The sequence below is a fragment of the Mustela putorius genome, unplaced genomic scaffold (assembly GCF_011764305.1).
Source record: "Mustela putorius furo isolate JIRA1106 unplaced genomic scaffold, ASM1176430v1.1 tig00003853_pilon_pilon_pilon, whole genome shotgun sequence".
Lineage (NCBI taxonomy): Eukaryota > Metazoa > Chordata > Mammalia > Carnivora > Mustelidae > Mustela > Mustela putorius.
Window position 1 is genome coordinate 47,467,095 of NW_025422005.1, and position 15,606 is coordinate 47,482,700.

The 15,606-nt window shown below is 41.0% G+C and overlaps 1 protein-coding gene across 4 annotated transcripts in view; it reads left to right on the top strand.

Annotated features, from left to right (window-relative positions):
* Positions 1 to 15,606, top strand: part of FGGY (FGGY carbohydrate kinase domain containing) — a 697,591-nt gene that overhangs the window by 96,352 nt on the left and 585,633 nt on the right. For 3 of the 4 annotated variants that reach the window (XM_045064615.1, XM_045064604.1, XM_045064606.1), the window contains one exon: positions 9,047 to 9,178. The exons of the other annotated variant lie outside the window; for it this stretch is intronic. The gene's annotated coding sequence lies outside the window, so the exon portion shown is untranslated. The remainder of the gene's footprint in view (positions 1 to 9,046; positions 9,179 to 15,606) is intronic. 4 annotated transcript variants of the gene reach the window in all.

Genomic DNA, 15,606 nt, shown 5'->3' on the forward strand with positions numbered 1-15,606 from the left:
GAAACACAGCATCACTAAGAAGTTCAGTGGTGGCCTCTTCAGTAGGCCAGAGGTCATCATAGAGAAGGGCTCTTTAATAACCATGAGGGATGACGGTTCTCCCCACCACTCATCCACCCAAGTAATGGAGGTCAGGTGGTAGTACTAACAACCCAAAGCCAGGAAACCACAATTACTGGATAACCAGCAAGGTCAGAGAGGTGAACAAGGGAGTCTGACCCACAGGGAGGAGGATATGATTAATTGCTCATGATATTCCTAGCGGCAAAAATAGATTGTTGGTCAACAAAGGTGATGCTTAATATCTATTACCAAGAAAAACAAAAATGGAGGGCAGGAGTCTGAGGGCAGTTACCTTAATAAAAGTCATGGTTCCTTCTCAGTTTCCACACCTGAGCCAGTTTTCAGTTTTAGAACCCACTATTTGAAGAGATGGCTGGGTTCTTAGGAGGAAAAATCCTGCAACACTATGACAGGTATATATTGTGATGCTTTATCTAGTGCCTTCCTAAATAGACTTGTGACCACCGACTTGGATGACTGTCCTCTGAGAAAAGGGGGAATATACAGACATTTGGAGCACTATCAGACACAGGGAGATCTAAAGTCTTATCACAGTGTCTTACTAGAGTGGGAGCCTATAGGCAAGTTCAATTTCTTGGACTGGCCTTGTGACCAGGGCTGCCATACAAAGCCCCATACTTGGAAGGGCCTGCACAAGGGGTTTAATGTTCTGTGATTGCTCTCTTGAAACTTTGAATATATTTTCCTCTTTGATATTGTTTTATAAGTAAAGCCCCATTGGACAATGGACCTCAGCATGACCCCATTCTCACTGCTTCCAAAAGATGGGTTCTCTGTCACCTGTTTCCCTGCTTGTTGGTCCTCCAGGACCTACCCAGTTATCCTTCAGTCACTGCTGTTTTCAGGCCTGGGAGGGACCTGGGTGTGGGCAGAAGGTGGGCCAGGCTCAAACATCCCACAGCATCTTGGGGCAGGTCATAGAAGCTGCTGTCCCTGCCTTTGACTAACAGTGCTACAGTATACCTGGTGGGTGAAAGGCCAGAGGCTATGTCTTGATGAAGGCAAGATTCTTGTTCACCTTGATCCTGGTACCAACTATGTTCTGAGGCAGAGGTTTAAAGATCTTTGGAGGCTACCTATCTACCATGAGCTGGGATAGTGGGCCTTGGGAAGTTAAGATGCCTAGCTTAATGCCCTTATACCCTGCCTGTGGTCAGGACTGTTCAGTAGCCAGTGAGAGGGAACCTTGCAGCCACAGAACTAGAGTGAGAGAATGTGTACCCTCCTTTGGAAGGCTGAGTTTGCACTCACCCTACAAGTATCTCCACATTCAGAAGTGTTCCATCAGTTGGCTGTATCTAGGGGATCATTTTCTTTCTTTCCAACATTCCTGAATCTGTCTTAACTTTGCATCTTTTGGCCATCTTGAGACACCCTTAGGGACAAGCCATGAAATACAAATGTGTAATTGTGGTGATTGTGCATACAAGTTGGATATTCTGATTTTTGCATTTAAAGCTGGCATGATGAATAGTAAAATTCATGCTAATAATTTACAATTATCATTTTTACTTACATTAAATAGCAAATAAAAATACTATAACAAATTAAGAGAGAGCCCACAGAAGAAAGAAAAATCTTTATATGTACTTTTAATGGCACTTTTTTCCTACTCTGAATAAGAGACCCTGCATTTCCATTTTACTCTGGGCTCTGCAAATTGTTTAGTTAGTCCTGCCACAGGAGACAGGCAATAAATAAAATTCTGGCTTAAGTCTGACTCAGAGTAAGCCCACTGGGCTCCTGGACCCACCCAATAGTGATTTTTTCAGTTCATAAGTATATAATTGGAATATATATTTGGCAATTGGAGTAATTCCACATTAGATCCTTAGATTGTGAGGTAAGGGTCATCGTGGCAGGGAGGCAAAGAGAAAAACTCTGAAACTGCCCTCCAGCCCAGCCAAGAAAGTAAATAAAAAATAATCAAATCCTGGGGGAGTGGGGGATTAGTCTCCCCATTAAACACTTAAAAATTGCAGGAGCAGTGGTCCCATGTAATTTATCAAAAAGCTGATAGATCCTTCAGATTGAAGACTATTGCATACTTAACAAAGTCAAAGGAGCCCTTCCTCCTGTGGCCGGGCCAGACATGGTATCCCTTCAAGAACTGATTAGTAAGACTTCAGGGATATGGTAGCTACCCCTGGTTTGGGGAAAGCATTCTTTTTCATTTCAATTTAAAAACAGGATCAGAAACAATTTGCATTCACATTGGATGGATAATACTCATTTTTTTTTTAAGACTATGTCACCTTTGCTGGCCTCTGTTGTAATACAACCTTGTGAGAATTGGAGACCGGGACACAGGTACATTCTATCAATCACATCATGTTGATTGGATAAAATGCACAAACAGTGGCTGGTGTGCAGGAGGTCCTATTTAGACACTTGCACTCCAGAGGAAGGGAGATCCGCCATACAGAGAAGTTCAGGGACCTGTTACTTCAGTGAAGTTTTCAGGCATCCAGTGGCTCAGGACATGTGGGGATAGTCTTAACAAAGTAAAAGACAAATTGTTGCATTTTGCATCTACCACAAATACTTAGTAGTGGTGATGATCTCCAGTTGACCCTGTACCTAGTCATCATTCCCTCAAGATTTCATGTCTAGGGCTGAAGCATCTGAATGGGCCAGGGTAGGTCAGTTTATCATGGTCTAGTGCACAGCTTCCCAACCAGGAAGGTACCATCTTGGAGACAGTGGGCAGGGCCCAAGAGCTTCATTCATAAGCAGTGTCATCTGGGCTCTACCCTTCATGCTATTTAACCAAGGATTCTGTCCTTACATGTACTATGGTGTGGAAAATATGCTGGTAACCCCCGTTCTAGCTGTCTTGGATGACAGAAGGAAATGTCTTTCTTCCTGGGGACAAAGTCATGCTCCTATTCCAGTTTAAGAAGAATTTTCTGATACTTGCTAACTCAAAAAATGTCCACTCCACTAAGGCAGTTATTAACTCAATGTTATTTGAACACCTACTATGTGCTCAATGTTCTGTCTCTTAAGTAAACCAAATGCCTCGGGTTAATATGTACCAGGAGTAGTTAAACCATTTCCTGGATAATTTGGACTGTGGTAGGCATGCTGTTTCTTGTTTTTGTCATTTCTGGTAATTTCACTTTGTGGCTCCCATTTTTTTTTTAATATTATTTATTTATTTGAAAGAGAGAGAGAGAATGAGAGCAGGCACAAGCAGGTAGAAGAGCAGAGGGAGAGGGAGAAACAGACTCCCTGCTGAGCAGAGAGCCCAACGTGGGGCTCGATCCCAGGACTCTGGGATCATGACCTGAGCTGATGGCAGATGCTTAACCGACTGAGCCACCCAGGCGTCCACCCCCGCCACACACTTTTTTTAAACCAAATTTAGATTGATGACCTAGTTGTTCAATTCTCTGCTGCAGACGTGTGATACTGGAAGGAACAGAATCTCTGCATTGTGATTCTTGCACTGGAATATGCCATAAGATTCATAGTGAAGTTTTTCCTACCCTGTTTCCTCCAACATCCTATCATCTGACAGATAGGTGCTCTAAGGGCAGTGCTTGAGCACACCACACCCTGAATCTCCTGAGAAAGTCTGTCTGCCTTGAGCCCCATTTAAAACTGACAGCCTTCTATGTCATGCAGTATATGAGCTGGAGCAGTTGCTGTGTGTGTGAAATGTTTTGCTTCGAGAACCTAAGGAAGCCTACCGATGCAGTGATTTGGAAAGTCTCCAGGGAAATAGTGAGTTTCCAGGTGGGACTGTCAGCATGGCTGTGAATGTCCACTGATGACCGAGTCAGTAGCAATATCCTAATTAGACCGTTTTTTAAAATCAGCATTGGGTTCTCTTCTTATTTCCAAGTCTCATCCTTTTTGCCTTCCCATCAATTCTCTGAGCTAGGCACAGCGTCACTAGCCTTTGCATGAATTTGAAAGGCATACTTCTCTCAGTAGAGTATTAGAAAGAAGAAAACCTTCTGCTACACTGAACACATCCTTCCCTCTCCCTCATCCAGTTGCCTTTCTGCAGGACACAACTAGTAAACTCTACTTGGTAGCATTAACTGTGCAAATACCATTCCAGTCTATTTCTTTTCTACTGAATTCAACGAGAGTTGGTCTCATTAATAGCAGGCATTTCTTCCTTTTCCTCCTGGGCACATAGCTGACTACATTTCCCAGCATTCCTTGCAGTTCCATGGTTCCATATGACTAACTTCTAGTTTAACAGAGTATGGGAAAAAATGAGGTGCTTCCAGGGCTAGACATAAAAACTTCTCACATCATCACATCTCTTTCCCAGCTGATCACTGCAGTCACCTAGAAGAGGGCAGACCCAGAAGACAGGAGGAGCCTGAGCTCTAGTTCTTGAATGAGTATGTAGAGTGAGTCCCTCCCTGCTCCACATGCCCAGAAATGAGCTTTTATAATGTTAAAGCACTGATTGTCCCTGCCTGTCTGTTAAGCAAGTTAATTTACTCTGACAAGTACACCATTTGCACATAAGAATCCTACTTAGTCCTGGGTTACTAAACTTTATCCAGGTTTTATCAACTCAACTCATAAGTGTCTTAATAAAAATGAGATCTAGAATTTGAAACCTATTTTCTATTCCTCTAATCCCTAGTCTAGGGTATCCCTGCCGGAAATTAGAGCTAGAAAGTATTTTTTAGAAAATGTAGTTCAGTTCTTTTTGTCCCGGTTCCCTCTCTGCCAGCACACTTTTCACAAAGGGAAGGAAACTAAGATTTAGAAGAAACAAAGTAATAGGAACTAAATGAATATTCAATTGAATGCAATGTATAACTGCTGATTCTTAGTCCAGTTTTCCATATTCACTGATTCAGGAAATAAAGTTGGAAAAATGTTTCCTTTTGTCCTTCTATAGCTTCTCAATCAAAGGAACTTTATTAGTCATCGATTGCAGTATAACAAGTTACCTCAAAACTTAGTAGCACCAAACTACACATTTATGATTGCAATTCTATATTCAGAAATCTGGGTGTGGGTTAGCTAGATTCCTCTGGCTAAAGGACTCTCATGTTCCAAAGGAAGAGGTTAGAATATTAAAATGTAGAAACTTGGGGGCCCCAGGACGGAACCCCAGGTGGAGTTGCTCAGCTGGTGCTGAGGTCTCTGAGCTTGGAGGAGGAGCTCTGTAGGGCTGCAACCCAGGCCTCTGACATCAGCAGCTAGTGCTGATGTCTCTGAGGGGAGGTAATGAGGTTCTCCAAGTACTGGAAACTAACCCCCTGGATCCAACTGGAGGGAACTGCTGCTGCCTGGGTGCAGAAACAAGGCAAGGTTGACATGGACAGGAACAGGAAGCAAACAGGATGGAGGAAGTCTCTTGCTCTACCAGTCTACAGTCTCTCTAGCATCCCCTATCTGCAGAGCCTAAAAAGAACCTGCTGGCAAAGGAGGCATTTGGTTTGTAGAGTCCCAGCCCAAGGTCTCAAAGCAGGGTACTGAAGTTGGGGGGAGGGGGTGGGAGTAGAATCCAAGAGACAAAATCTTTATAGCTTGTACATGGAGCCATGCTCAACACTGGTGGCAGTCACTTGGTATGTTTAATTTCCTTAAATGCTCCTATAAGAAGTGCTGACATTGGATCTCTCACTACAGTTTTTTTTTTCAAGCCTGTTATCTCATTTAATCTTAAGAAAATGATAGGAATCGTTATTTGCCTATTCAAGATAATGGCACCCAGAAAAGTCAAGCACTTTCCAAATGACATATAATATGTAAATGGTAGACCTGGGTCTCTCAACCTCAAGTCCAGTGTCTTTCACTATATCACACTGTCCTCTCAAAATTTATATACAAAATAAATGAATCAAAGACCCTATCATTATTATTAAATCCTTAATTAATCAGAAATTAACTAATGCAAGAATATTTAGTAATTATCACTTTAATTCTCCTTGAGTGACTTAAGTTTCCTCCACTCATTCAACAAATATTTAGCGAGTACACTTTATGCTGCGGAAGGAGAGAAAACTGTAAATAGGGTATCTATCCTCAAATACCTCTGGTCTAATGTCAGAAACAAAAAATTTCATTATACTATGTAAGAAATATTATTATAGAAGTGGTATAAGATGCCAGTAGCTCTTTCCCTTACTCTACTTGGGGAAGGAAAAGAGGGAAGGAAGTTCAGTGAGGACTGTGAGGAGGAGATGAAAGGACCAGGGATATGTTCCAGGAAGGAGGAACAGCCTATAAAAGGTAGTGGGGAAAATGCTCCTGAAAGTGCATTAAGACTCCCTCCTGAAGAATGTGGAGAGGAGGAGACTGTATAAGAAAGAGAGAGATACCAAGCCAAGAACACCCATCTTGTATAGGTTGAATGGAGCCCTGAGGGCAGTCAGCAAATCTTGTCTCTTGAGTTGCTCTTGAAAGGGTAGTAAAGCCAGAGTTTGCATCTGGCCTTCTCATTTGTGTGCTTAAGGGGGCAGAAGATAAACACTTTCCCTCTTCTGGGTCTCCTGGATCAAGAGGAACCTGCTCCAATTACCAGGACCTATTGGCCCTAAGTGCATTGCTGAAGAAATTCATACCTTTTGGGGTTCCAGTAGATCACTCTTGGATGTCACAGGGCATTTTCTAGGGAAAATATAGGCCAAACTTCCCCCCTAATATCTGGGTAGAGCCCCCACAGAGAAATTAAGGAGGAAAAAGCCCCTATTTGGAAAGCCCCAGGTGATCAAATTTCTGACACTCTGTGTTTTCCTTCTCCCTCCCTTAGCTCTGTGATGATCCCTTTCCAAAGTCATCATAAACTCTAAATCCCCATCGGCAAATACAACAGAAAGAATTCCACTCCTCCACTTTGTAAGCACAAACTCACTACCTTGCCGCCCACTGCACTAAGGTGTTGCAATGACTTGAAGCTGGAGAAGAAACTCCTTTCACAAAAGGTCCTGGAAGCTCAGGGAGCAGGAGCAGCTGAGTGTCTCTTTTGGTGGGTGGTCATGTTGCTTAAATAAACCCCTAACAGGGCGCCTGGGTGGCTCAGTGGGTTAAGCAGCCGCCTTCGGCTCAGGTCATGATCTCAGGGTCCTGGGATCGAGTCTCGAATCGGGCTCTCTGCTCAGCAGGGTGCCTGCTTCCTCCTCTCTCTCTCTGCCTGCCTCTCTGCCTACTTGTGATCTCTGTCTGTCAAATAAATAAAATCTTAAAAAAAAAAATACACCACTAACAGTGGTTCTCTCGCGGGAGCAGAATTACTAGGGCACTTCCCACATTCTGTGTTTTTACATTTCTGTATTGTTCTAAATTTTTAGCCACCTCTATTATGTGTGCAGTTTAACAAACATGTATAAAGACATACTTAAAACCATTGGAGACATTATTCCTGTCACTAAAAACTGTGAGGTATACAGGTTGCAGGAGGGAACTTTATGAACTCCACCTATGGTCCTTGACCCAGCATAATGAGCTTCACCTGAGAAATTGTTAGAAATGCAGACTCTCAGAGCAGCCCTGGCTGGCATAAATAAATATCTGCATTTTTTAAAATTTATTTTTAAAATTATTTTATAAACATATATTTTTATCCCCAGGGGTACAGGTCTGTGAATCGTCAGGTTTACACACTTCACAGCACTCACCATCTTCATTTTAAGAGATTCCCAGGTCATTTGTATACATATTAACATTTGAAAAGCCCTGCTCTAGTCCAGCTAACTTCTGGATTTTTACTGCTAAAGAAACAGAGGGGTAGGGCAGAACATTTGCCAAAAGTTCACATAGCTTGTCAGCATCAGAACTAGGACTTCGACTCCTGTCTTTAGACTCCCAGACCAGGACTCTTTTCCTGCCTTCTGCTTGCCTTTCCCTCTATGGTCTTCCTAGAACCTCTACTTGTTTTTCTAGATTTTACATGTGATACATTCTAGGTCTCAGGACAACATGGAAAGTGAAAATTAGGCTCTCAATACAGCTCATAGTGCTAAGTAAGAGTACTGCAGGCTGGGGATGGGGTCCACTAGCCTTGGATTGAGCCCCACATCATATTCTAATAGTGTGTGAGAAGAGACCCAAGGTGATTTGAGGAACAAGGGCAGGTGGGAAAACCAATAGGGCTGGTGATATTAGGGTATCTCTGGAAATTCAGGGACAGGGGCAATGTTCAGGAATTCCTTTAGTTATTGGCTCCCATTTGTAAGGGCCTTGAAATGAGTCAAATGCTGGCTACGGTGTTATGAAGAAGGGAATCACCTGTGATCACTCATACAAGTGTTAGTCAGCCCAGCTATGTAGAGTTCGAACCCAGCTCTCTCTGTTTCCTTCTTCAGATCAGATCATCTCAGCCTGTTCTTACATCTGGGGGAAGAAAGGCTGAGTCCTCAGTGTTGGCTGCAACTATTGATCTAAAGACATCCTCAGACTGGGGTATATCTGACTCAAGAAAAATCTGAGTCCAGTTCTAACCAACAGAGGGGCCAGATATTTGGAGTCAAGGAATCTTTGCCTGAGACTTTGGGGGATACCTGGGGAAGCAAAAATTACAGGCTGGGCCAAAAATCCACAAGAAACTCACGTCCTATGCATCAGAAGTACTATCTGGAAATTAGCTGCGGTGTGGGGAATAAGCACCAGGGAGAACCCGGGAGGCAAGAAGAATGATATGGTTGGTAGCTAAGAGCTAAGCTATGAAGAGAGTGCCCATGCTGATTCTACCAGTTTCTAGTAGGGCGAGTGTCTTCTTTTCTCAAAGGCATCATACATCAAATTTATGGATATTACTTCAAGTTAGTATCATATTTTTTTTGTTGTTCAAAATAAAGCACTAATTTTAAAAGGAGTTGAATTTAAAGCTACCCCCTTCTATGATCTGAATGTGTCCCCTGAAAATGTGATTTTAAAATTCTAATGCCCAGTGTGATGGTACTAAGAGGTAGGCACGCTGGGAGACGCTTAGGTCATGAAGGTGGAATCCTTGTGGCTGAGATTAGTGCTGTTGTTGCAGGAGACTCCACAGAACTCCCCACCCACTTCTGTCATATGAGGACACAAAAAGAAGTTTGCCACCCAGAAGAGGGAAGAAGACTCTCACCCAACATGCTAGTGCTTTGATCTCAGACTTCCAGCCTCCAGAACTGTGAGAATAAGTGTCTGTTGTTTATAAACTACCTAATCTATGGTATTTTAGAAGGCTAAGCAGACCAAGACATTTCCTCTTTTCCGTGTGAGAGATTTTTGGTGGGGGTTGGGGGGGAGGAGGGAACAAAAAATGCCTTATATTCAAGCCTGCAGGAGATCTTACTCAAGGTTTTAGCTAATGTGTGGCAGAGGGGGATTCAACGTGGTCTCAGCCCAGAGCCCAAGTTCTCTGTTATAAAGTTGTAAAACATGTTTCCTTAAGGACTATCTTTAGGCATCACCTGCCAAAGTCCTTCCTCAGCAGTGCTCCCCTTTCCCCCATATGCACAGGAGACCTGCTTAAGCAGCCTTGCTCTGCCTTCCCTTGGGACCCTAGACTTCCCTCCTAGAACTTAGCATGCTGAGTTGTAAACTGTACTGGAGAACTCTTTGAGGGTGAAGACTGTGTCTTACTCAGCTGTGACCACAGTATTCAATGCAGTACCTGACATGTAATAAATGCTCAGTAGAAAATACCTATTGAATGACTATATACTCTCAGGATGGGATAAATCTATTTGCCAGATAGAGTGAATTAGCATTCAAAATCCATTTCCTTCTGGTGTATATGCCTATGATGTGGGGACTAGGAGAGTAAAAGGAACATGTCCTAGACTCCCATGTGGATCCCACTCAGAAGTGGGATTTAAGCTTGACCAATCAGATGCAAGGATGTGCGTTTTGGAAGACGGAAGTGCAGGGACAAGCTTCTGTAGCCTCTGCTGCTTCTGTGACCAGCTTAGTTGTGAGGGTATTTGGTTTTTCTGCAGCCCCATTGGTGGAGAGCCCAATGCTGGCCACTTGTTTTATGAGGATCAAGAGGCATGGCACTGGGCATTCATTCTGTAGACACAGACTATAGCTGGCACCACATGTCCCTCCATGGTCATAGCAGTTTGGAACCAAAGCTTCTATTTCATAGAAGGTCCGAGAAGAAATAGAAGATCTCTGGATTGCCCAGGACTTCAGGGTCATTTCTTTTTTTCTTTTTTAATTTTTTTAAATAAACATATAATGTATTTTTATCCCCAGGGGTACAGGTCTGTGAATCTCCAGGTTTACACACTTCACAGCACTCACCATAGCACATACCCTCCCAATGCCCATATCCCCACCACCCTCTCCCAACCCCCCTCCCCCCAACAACCCTCAATTGGTTTTGTGAGATTAAGAGTCTCTTATGGTTTGTCTCCCCACTGATCCCATCTTGTTTCATTTATTCTTTTCTTACCCCCCCAGATCCCCAACATTGCTTCTCGACTTCCTCATATCAGGGAGATCATATGATAGTTGTCTTTCTCCAATTGACTTATTTCACTAAGCATAATTACCCTCTAGTTCCATCCATATCATTACAAATGTCAAGATTTCATTTCTTTTGATGGCAGCATAGTATTCCATTGCATATACATACCACATCTTCTTTATCCATCCATCTGTTGATGGACATCTAGGTTCTTTCCATAGTTTGGCTATTGTGGACATTGCTGCTATAAACATCCAGGTGCTCATGCCCCTTCGGATCACTTTGTTTGTATTTTTAGGGTAAATACCCAGTAGTGCAATTGCTGAGTCATAGGGTAGCTCTATTTTCAACTTTTTGAGGAGCCTCCATGTTGTTTTCCAGAGTGGCTGCACCAGCTTGCATTCCCACCAACAGTGTAGGAGGGTTCCCCTTTCTCCGCATCCTCGCCAGCATCTGTCATTTCCTGACTTGTTCATTTTAGCCAATCTGACTGGTGTGAGGTGGTATCTCATTGTGGTTTTGATTTGTGTTTCTTCAGGTTCATTTCTAAAAACTCTGTCTACATTGCTTCTTCCATCCTCTCAATAACTCCACTAGCCATTTAATACTAAATGTTTCTGGTTAGGATATTGTTTCAGTTGCTTTACCAGGACAAATATAGTCACTTAAGGTAAAACGTTTGTTTCTCTCTTGTGTAAAACTATGAGCTGGTTGGCAGTCCAGGGGAGAATGGTGACTGTCTTTCCTGGTCATTCAAGGACTCGGTCTTTTTTTTTTTTTTTTTTTTTTTTTTTTTTTTTTTTTTTTTAGTGTTCCGTCTACTGCTAGACTGCCCTCATCCCTCGGTTGAAGTTGCTCACTACTTCCATGCCCACATTCTAGTATGTGGGAGATGGGTAAGAAAAAAATGGAAGGGAAAAAGTTTCCTTTTAAGGAAATGACTTAAAACTTCATGTATTACTTCCAAATACATGTCATTGACCATAACTTAACCACAGGACCACACCTCACAGCAAGGGGAATAGAAAATATAGTTGTTATGTAGGCAGCCAAATAAATGCCCAGCTAAAACTTGGAAGGGGATGGAGTTCTAGCATTAAAGGAAAGGAAAAATGATAGTAGTGAATTATAGTCTATTCTTTAATCAAACAAGCAAACAAACAAGTGAGAAAAACTTAACCTGTCTGTCCTTCTTAAACTTGCTAGAAGAACTACATGCTCTACAACTGAAAGCTAACTGTCATAGCTACTTACACTGACATTAAGTGGGGGCTTCTACTTTGTGCTGGGAAAACAGCAACAGCTATTAAGCCTGGTTTGTCCCAAGGTCTCATCAGCAAAACAAAACATGCAAACAAACAAAATTGCAGAGGACAGAGATGTAGCTTTTGAGAAATATCCAATGCAGTTGAAAAATCCAAATTAACATGTAAGAATTGTCCTGCAAAAGAACTGAGTGTTGTACTTGGGAGTGAAGTGAATAAAGAGGGCAGGTTAGGCTGCATTATGGTAGTGTTGATAGACTATAAAGATTTCGTATCAGGGTGAGCTTTATAATAAATTCTGTTCTGGAAGAGATTGACAGCGGATATGGGTGGTGCCTCATTACGGGTAAAATTTATGAAAGGTAAGTGCTAATATTTGTTGTATGGTTATATTTATAAGCAGAGCACTTGACATCTGTCTTGGGGTTTTTCCATTAGCGTCAGTGTTTACAATAGCACTTTATATGAATACCTCAATATACATTCTTTAAGGAAGGCATTATTATTATCATTTAGAGTTGAAGGAACTGAAATACAGTGAAAACTTTCTCAAGGGCATGTGTGTAGTGTAAGTGGTAGGACCAGGTTTCAAACCCAAGTAATCAATAGCCTGTGCTCTGCAGCACTTCTCTAAATGGTTGGCATGCCTAGGTATGGTTAGAGCTTCCCTATTTTGTCCTTCAAGATGACCACCAGTAGCTGCAGATCAAAAACTTGAAAATGCAACCCAAAGATCCAAGCAGCTAGAAATGAGCTGTACATGACTAATGTCTATGAATGAAAAAGCAGCAAGATTTCATAAGGGCTTATACTTGGCCCACTATTGTCCTAGGCATACATGATGTTGTCTTTGCCCTCAGGGAAACTTAAATGTGTCTAAGTATAATACAAGGTACATAGCCATCAATGTAGAGCTGGTTTATAAATGGATAAAAGAACTAAATAGACACTTCTTTAAAAAAGAGATTCAAATGGCCAATTGGCATATGAAAGGTGTTCGACCCCATGAATCGTCAGGGAAATACAAATTAAAACTTCAATGAGGTATCACTTCACATTTACTAGGATGGCTATTATCAAAAAGACAAGAGATAATAAGTATTGGAAAGGATGGGAAAGGGGAACCCTTGTGCACTGTGGGTAAAAATTTAAGTTGGTACAGCCATTATATAAAATATTACTGGAGATTCCTCAAAAAATTTAAAAGAGGTTAAAAATTTTAAAATATCCAGCAATCTTACTTCTGGGTATATATCCAAAGGAATGGAAAATGAGCTAACAAAGAGATATTTGTATATCCATGTTCACTGAAGCATTATTGATACTTGTCAAGATATAGAAACAACCTAAATGCTCTTCAGTGGATGAATGGATCAAGAAAATGTGGTGTAAATGTATATACAATGGAATATTATTCAGCCTTAAAAAAGGAAAATTCTACTGTTTGTGACAACATGGATAAGAGCTGAAGGACATTATGCTACAAGAAATATGCAAGATATGGGAAGAAAAATACTGCATGATCTTATATACAGAGTCTAAAATGGTCAAATTTATAGAAAGAGAGAGTAGGATGGTGGTTGCCAGGAGCTAAGGGGAAGAGCAAATAGGGTGATGTTGGTCAAAGGGTACAAAGTACCAGTTATCCAAGATAATTAAGTTCTGGAAATACCATATGCACCATGGAGGTGATAGTTAACAATACTGTAGCATATACTTAAAATTTGTGAAGAGCTTAAACATAAATTAAATCTCTCTCTCTCTCACACACACACACACACAGACACACACAAAAATGATAACTATGTAGAGGTGATAAATATGATAATGAACTGTACTGTGATCATTTCACAATGTATACATATAGCAGAACATCAGTTACACACCTTTAATATATACAACTTTTACATGCCAATTATATCTGAATAAAGTTGTCTTTAAAAAGCATAAGTTTCACAATCAGGAAAATAGCAGAGCTGCTTGCTAGTAGTGTGACCATGGGTATGACCTTTCGCCTCTGTGAATCTTTGTTTCTACATCTGTAAATAGGTATAGTAAACCTCTACTTACAGTGGTCATTGTGGGAGACTGGTACCTGGAAGGTGTTATTATCACAATATCTTACATAGACAGTGTTTGATTTTAGATAATTTGTTTGGCAGGTATTTTAAGACTTTGCTCTGTAAATGTTAGTTTCCTTCCTGTTCCCTCTTGCCAGGCTGCAGATGCTTCTGATTCATGATTCTCGACTTATCTCTTGCTTGTTCCTTAGAGTCACATGAAAAAAAAAATATATATATATATACATACAACATATATATTTTATATAAATTTTTATATAAACATATATAATTTATTTTATATAAATCTATTTTATATATAATATATTTTATATGAAATTTATTTATTTATATAAAACTTATTTTATATAAATATATTTATATAAAAGTATATAAAATTTATATAAATTCATATATACACATATTTTATATAAATATATACATTTATATAAAATTATATAAATATATATAAATTTATATGCATATTTTATATAAATAAATAAATATATGTGCGCATATATATATAAATAAATATTCACTTTCCCATGCTTCCAGTTTCTTCCTCCAAAACCACAGCCTTCACAGGGTCAGGAAGAATGCACTCAACACAGTACTTGGCATTCAAGAATCATTTCTAACTGTCTATAATCTCCTGCTTACTAACTGCTTACTCTTGGGTTTACCTGGCTCCTTACAACCTTCAGATATCTTTGCTCCCTTTACAATACCTCATGACTGGGCCAAATCATCGGGATACAAAGGCAGAACAGGTAAATGGAAAGAGCACGCTTTCCACCCCAGCCCATGACCTCCTTCTATTTTCAAGGCCAGTGACACTTTGACAACCAGCTTCCCTTTAACCTTGGCCAGCTGGAGCCCTATCAGCCACCCAGGGCTGGCAGCTAATGACCAGGAGCAGTTGATTAAGGGTAATTAGCAAGCCCAGTCAGGGTCATTAGCATTTCTAAGTTCCCATTTGTAAATCATAACCAACTTGAAGGAGGTGCAGAAACAGCTGGCCTGGGGAGTCAGTCTAGAAATTCCCTATAGCTCCCACCGAAGTACCAATTGGGAATCCTTGGGAACCCCAGTAGGCAACATAGTTCCTGTCTCCCTGACTGCCTGCCCCTTATCTGTCTACACACACACACACACACACTTTCCATAGGGGAAAACAGTCACCAAGCACCAAGCCCTCTGGACCTCTCCAATAGCAAGTCCAACAGAAGTGCAACAGAAGTGCAAGCCCCAGTAGAAAGGACTTGGTCATATTAAAATGAACAAAAATTTTGGAATTACACTAGGTTGAAAACCTAGCTCCTATATTTATTAGCTTGGTGACCCTAGGCAAGTGATTTAACCTCTGTATCAGTTTGATGATTGGAAAAATATTCTCAACTATATGGAAGATTTTTTATTTTCTAGCAAATCAAAAGTGTATTTGAAAATAAAAGGATCAGTGTTTGCCAGGGATTTGGGGGGCGGCAGGGAGAGATGAACAGGCAAAGCAAAGGGGATTTTAGGGCAGTTAAACTATTCTGTATGATGTGTAATGGCAAAAAAAAAATGACATTATGCTATGTCAAGACCCACAGAGAGTGAACCCTTGCATGAACTATGGGCTTGAGTTTATAATAATGTACTCTCGGTTCCTCAGTTTTAACAAATGGACCATACCAATGTAAAATGCGAGTGTTAAAAAGTAAACTGAGGCACAGGAAAATGTTTACATTTTCTTGAGCAAACATCAGTTCCAATAGGACAGCACCAAACCAGAAATGGTTAGCTCCAACAACAAGAGCTCGGGGCAGAAACA